The sequence below is a fragment of the Pantherophis guttatus genome, chromosome 8 (genome assembly GCF_059756535.1).
Source record: "Pantherophis guttatus breed Tessera chromosome 8, ASM5975653v1, whole genome shotgun sequence".
NCBI lineage: Eukaryota > Metazoa > Chordata > Lepidosauria > Squamata > Colubridae > Pantherophis > Pantherophis guttatus.
In genome coordinates this window covers 1,495,156-1,501,155 of record NC_142070.1, presented here as the reverse complement: position 1 = coordinate 1,501,155, position 6,000 = coordinate 1,495,156, and the positions used below count along the sequence as shown (strand labels likewise).

Sequence of the window (6,000 nt, the reverse complement as noted above, 5' to 3'; positions counted from 1 at the left end):
TGCAGACGTCTCATGGCCCAACTAGGGAACATCATCAGGACTTTGCAGAGTGCAGGACAGGTGGTGGAGGGGGGGGATCCTTAGTGGTCTTGGAGCTTATGGGTTCTCTTGCAGACGTCTCATGACCCAACTAGGGAACATCATCAGGACTTTGCAGAGTGCAGGACAGGTGGTGGAGTGGGGGAATCCTTAGTGGTCTTGGAGCTTATGGGTTCTCTTGCAGACGTCTCATGACCCAACTAGGGAACATCATCAGGACTTCGCAGAGTGCAGGACAGGTGGTGGAGGGGGGGGATCCTTAGTGGTCTTGGAGCTTATGGGTTCTCTTGCAGACGTCTCATGACCCAACTAGGGAACATCATCAGGGCTACCGAGGGGAAAGGCTTCCCAGGGGAGGGGAGAGGGGAGAGGGCGGTGGGGGCCACCCAGAGAAAGTCCAGTGGGGGGGGGAGAGGCTGGAGATGAAAGTCAGCTGCCCCTCCCCTCCCCCCCCCTCCTTTTGCAAGCCGCCCGGCCAGTCCGGAGCGCTCGAGGCGGCGCAGCGCCAACTCCCGGCCACGCGCCCGCTTTGCAACAGTTGCTCTCCTTCCCGCCCTCCCATTGGCTGCGCCGCCCGCCCTGGGCCACGCCCCCCCCCGCCCGCCCTCAGCCTCCATGAGCCCCGCGCGGACCCAGCCGCGGCCAATCAAAACACGCGAGGGGGGTGGGTGGGCGTGGCGGGGCGGCGGCTTCTTTGTTGCCGCGGCCAATGGGAAGCGAGGGGCGGGGCGGCGCCTTCCCTGCGGAGCCTGCCCGGCCTCGGCTGCCCCGGAGTCCCGCGCCAGGCCGGCGGGAGGAGCGGGAGGCTCGGGAGCGGCGGCGGAGACGGTTCCCGTCCGGCTTTTTCCCTCCCCGGCTGCAGCGAGGTGAGCCCAGCCTCCGTCCCCCGCCTCCCTCCCTCCCTCCGCGGCTCCTAAACGGGGGACTACAAATCCCATCACTCCCAGCCGCCCCAGGGGTGTGGGGGGGGGCAGCGGACCCCCCCGGTTTCCCCTTGTTAAAAAACCCGGGGTTGGGGGTGCTGCGAGGCGGGTGTCTCTTGCCTTTCTTCCTCTGCTTGGGATCACCGGGATCACCGCGTGGTGCGCCGTCCTTTCCCATTCCAATGCAGCTGGCTTTTCCCGCAGGGGCTCCCCGGCCCGGATTGAGGAAGGGGGCGCGAGGCCTCCGGGGCTGGGAGGCGGCCCGGCTTCCCCCCACCCCCCCACTCCTTTTGCAACCGGGCGCCCGCGGAGCTTTGGGATTTCTGCCTTGGGGAGGGGAGCTGCATTAATAGGGGGGGGAGGGAGGGCGAGGGAGCCCCCTTTTTCCTGGCCCCACCCGGCCTGCTGCTCTCTTGCAACCTGCAATCGCAGCCTCCCCCAGACAAAAGTGGGGGGGGGCAGCCTGAGCCTCCCCAAACCAAAGCTTGGTGCATTGATGCAGCGCGGGGGGGGGGGGAGGGGGTGTGTGTGGCTTTGTTGTCGGATTTAAATTCCCTGGGACGGTCTGGGTGCCCCCCCCCCTCCCCACTGCAGCCCCCCCTTCTTGGATTGCAGAATATACATTTTATTTACACATTCAATGTATCTGCCCTTGGAACAGTTGGGATGAATGATTGGCAGCAGAATTGGCTGTGCATTTGATTGATTGATTGGGGGGAGGCACTTTCAAGACCCCAAAGCCCCCTCCCCACCTCCTTCCACAAACAGCCCCATGGCTGCTTTCGTGGCGCCAGGGCGAGGGGCTTCGCAGCTCCTCCGATGCCCATGGGAAGGATCGGGCTGTCTTCCGCAGAACTGGTACTACAACATCCATCCTGCCCTGCCGGCATGGCCCAGGGTGATGGGCAGTGTGTGTGTGAAGGGGCGGGGTAGCTTTAAGGAGTATATCACAACTTTGATCCAACCTAGATGAAATTTATTACAAATTTAAATTTATTATAAATTTAAATTGGTGGAGCGCTTTATATATAGGGTGAGGGAGAAGGTTTTGTGGTTTATTGATTTGCCGTATGTCCTCTGTTTATTATTTTGATAAATAACTCAAGGCAGCAAATTCCTCCTGTTTTCCCCATAACAACAACCCTGTGAGGTTAGCTGCACCAAGAGGGAGAGCTCAAAATCACCCAGCTGGCTTTGGTGTCTAATGTGGGACTAGAACTCACCGTCTCCTGATGATTGGCATAAAGTTACCCAGCTGGTTTTCTTGCCTAAGGTGGGACTAGAACTCACCATCGCCTGGTGATTGGCATAAAGTTACCCAGCTGGTTTTCTTGCCTAAGGTGGGACTAGAACTCATCGTCTCCTGGTGATTGGCATAAAGTTACCCAGCTGGTTTTCTTGCCTAAGGTGGGACTAGAACTCACGACGGCCTGATGATTGGCATAAAGTTACCCAGCTCGTTTTCTTGCCTAAGGTGGGACTAGAACTCACCGTCTCCTGATGATTGGCATAAAGTTACCCAGCTGGTTTTCTTGCCTAAGGTGGGACTAGAACTCACCGTCTCCTGATGATTGGCATAAAGTTACCCAGCTGGTTTTCTTGCCTAAGGTGGGACTAGAACTCACGACGGCCTGATGATTGGCATAAAGTTACCCAGCTGGTTTTCTTGCCTAAGGTGGGACTAGAACTCACCTTCGCCTGGTTCCCAGCCTGGTCCCTTCAATCCCTGTGCCAAACTGGCCAGTGGTGGGGGCATCATTACCCCAGGGACCTGGTGCAGGTTGGTCAGAAGGTATTTTGGGACTTCTGGGTCTCGGGTGGGGCTGGTCCAAGGTCACCCAGCTGCCATCCATGGCTAAGGAGAACCGCAACTGGGTTTCCCCGCACCTAGCTCATCTCCTTCACCCAAGGCACCAGGTTGGCGGGAGAAGCCTTCAATTCCGTAAGCCAGGGTTTCTCAAGCTTGGAAGCTTGAAGAGGGGTGGACTTCAACTCCCAGAATCCCCCAGCCAGCGCTGCTGGCTGGGGGATTCTGGGAGTTGAAGTCCACCCCTCTTCAAGCTTCCAAGCTTGAGAAACACTGCCCTAAGTGATGAGCTTCGTTAAACTTGCTTCGTTATTTCATTTCATTTTCATTTTGTTTCATTTCATTAGTTTATTTCAGTTCATTGTTTTTTTTCCCCCATTCCATTCCATTTGATTATTTCATTTCATTACTTGATTTTTTCATGTATCTTTATTTTATTTATTGCCTTTTATCTTATTTTATTTAATTGACATGCTGCCCCCCCTCACTTATCCAGTGATCCTGGGTGCCATTTCTCTTGCCGCTTGGCATCTGGCGCTGCCCCCAACATGGGGGGGGGTCTTCAAGAGCCCCCATTCCCCCCCCCCGCCATATGAAAGTAGCCAGGTCCCTGGGAGAGCCCTCCAGTGGTGGCCACTGCTTTTTCTTGTGGGGGTGAGTTCCCCAGGCGAATTGTCCTTCAATTGGGGATTGTTATGTGTGTTGGACCTGATCTTTGGGTGTTAAGTGAATTTCGTTGTATGGGTATACTGTGTATACACGTACAGTGACAATAAAATAATAATAATAATAATAATAATAATAATAATAATAATAATAATAATAATAATAATAATAATAATAATAATAAAATTATTATTATTATTATTATTATTATTATTATTATTATTATTATTATTATTATTATTATTCTCATGGTCTCTTCGTTCTTGAACATTCTAGAAGTTTCTCCCTGCCGCTTTCTCCAGGCCAGGCCCGATTCGATGGACCTCAGGGTCCTCTCCTTCCTTTTTCCTAAGCCTGCCCCATGTTTACCCCAGAGTTGGGATGGTTCTTCTGCCCTGGAGGACAGTTGAGGAGTAGAGACACCCGTTGAGCGATCGCCGTAGACGGGGCCCCTGCGGAGATGATCTCGTGGGACCCGCTTCGTGGAACGGAAGACGTTGCCTGGGAAAACAGGAGCCCCAAACTCTCTGAGGGACCCTCCCCATTTCCCCAAACGACAAGAAAGCAGAAGAATTTTATTCATTTATATGTTGATGTCTCTGGAGCGTCTTCGTCCTCCAGGTCTCCTGGTTGTCCCAAAGATGCTTTTTCCAAAAGGCATCTGGGCTTCCCTGGTTGTTTTTCCTTGAAAAGGTTTCGCTTCTCATCCAGGAAGCTTCTTCAGTTCTGGGTTAGGGTTGAATTGCAGAAGCTTCTTGGATGAGAAGCGAAAGGTCTTCAAAGAAAAACCAGAAAGTCCAGTGGCCTCTTGAAAAAGTACTTTTGGGACAACCAGGACCCTGGATGACTGAGAATCTCCACAGGCTTCCCTGGTTGTTTTTCTTTGAAAAGGTTTCGCTTCTCATCTAGGAAACTTCTTCAGTTCTGGGTTAGGGTTGAATTGAAGAAGCTTCTTGGATGAGAAGCGAAACCTTTTTTTAAAAAAAGACAAAACCCCAAGAAGATCCAGTGGCGTTTGGAAAAGCACCTTTGGGATATGTATAGACGGGGGCCTCGACTTACAACGATTCCTGTGGTCACGTGATCAAAATTCAAACGCTTGGCAACTGACTCATATTTATGACGGTCGCAGCGTCTCGGGGTCACGAGATCCGCTTTTGCGACCTCCTGACGAGCAAAGTCAGTGAGGGAAGCAAGATTCAGTTAACAACCATGTTACTCACTTATCAACAGATTCACTTAACGATGGCAAGAAAGGTCGTAAAACGGAGCAAAACTTAGTCACTGTCTCGCTTAGCTGTTTTCGGAGTCGTTGGGCGTCAGAGGGAGAGCAGTAATAATAAAATGACTCAGGTGCCAGAGGATTCTTTCCGTCTCGGCTCAGCCTTTGGCACACCGGTTCCCCTTTGCTGCCGGAGAAGGTCGGCTGCAGCAGCCCCCCCCCCCGGGGAGAGGGGCATGGGGGGGGTGTTAGGTGGTGCCCAGGGCTGTCGGTCTAAAACGGGAGTGCCAGAAGGTGCCCTTCTGGATCCGTGGCAGAGACAGCAGGCTCCCTCCTGATGCCAGTCACCACCCGGGCACCCGTGTGGGCGCACTGGCATTTCCGAGGGGTGGGCGGGCGGGGGTTTCGAGCGTTCTGACTTGGGGAGCCTGTTGGACAAGCACCTGGCTGGGGGAGCCTTCGCCTGGGCTGGCTTCTCTTGCTTCCTTTCTTCCTTCTCTCCCTCCCTCCCACTCTTTTCTCTTTCTCCTTCCTTTCTTCCTCCCTCCTTCTCTCTTCTTCCTTCCTTCCTCCTTTCCTCCCTCCCTTTTCTCTTCTTCCTTCCTTCCTTCTTCCCTCCCTTTTCCCTTTCTCCTTCCTTTCTTCCTCCCTCCTTCTCTCTTCTTCCTTCCTTCCTCCTTCCATCCCTCCCTTTTCTCTTCTTCCTTCCTTTCTTCCTCCCTCCTTCTGTCTTCTTCCTTCCTTCCTTCCTTCCCTCCCTCCCTTTTCTCTTTTTCCTTCCTTTCTTCCTCCCTCCTTCTGTCTTCTTCCTTCCTTCTTCCCTCCCTCCCTTTTCTCTTCTTCCTTCTTTTCTTCCTCCTGTCTTTCTCCTTCCTTCCTTTACTTCCTCCCTCCCTCCCTCTCCCACCATTTTTTCTTTCTCCTTCCTCCCTCCCTCCCTCCTTTATCCTTTCTTTCTTCCCTTCCCTTTTCCTTTCCTCCCTTTTTTCTTTCTCCTTCCTTTCTTCCTCCCTCCTGTCTTTCTCCTTTCTTCCTCCCTCCCTCCCTTCTTCCTTTCTTTACTTCCTCCTTCCCTCCCCTTATTTTTCCTCCCTCCCTCCCTCCTTCTCTGTACCTACCTTCCTTCCTTCTTTCCTCCTCCCTCTCCTTATCTTCCTCCCTCTCTCCCTTCTTCCTTCCTTTACTTCCTCCTTCCCTCCCTCCTTCTCCTTATCTTCCTTCTTTCCTCCCTCCCTCTTTCTCTACCCTGCTTAGCTATTCACACAAGGCACTGACATATCCCCCCCACCCCACCCCAGCCCCCCGGAGCATTGCTACTATTATGGGGGAAATGGCTGGAAGAG

At 53.4% G+C, this 6,000-nt stretch overlaps 1 protein-coding gene across 2 annotated transcripts in view; it reads left to right on the top strand.

Annotated features, from left to right (window-relative positions):
- Positions 1-771: 771 nt before the first annotated feature.
- ADISSP (adipose secreted signaling protein) overlaps positions 772-6,000 on the top strand; it is a 28,541-nt gene continuing 23,312 nt past the window's right edge. Inside the window, exon 1 of one of the 2 annotated variants that reach the window (XM_087874440.1) lies at positions 772-905. The gene's annotated coding sequence lies outside the window, so the exon portion shown is untranslated. The remainder of the gene's footprint in view (positions 906-6,000) is intronic. The other variant, XM_087874441.1, reaches the window with a different exon arrangement.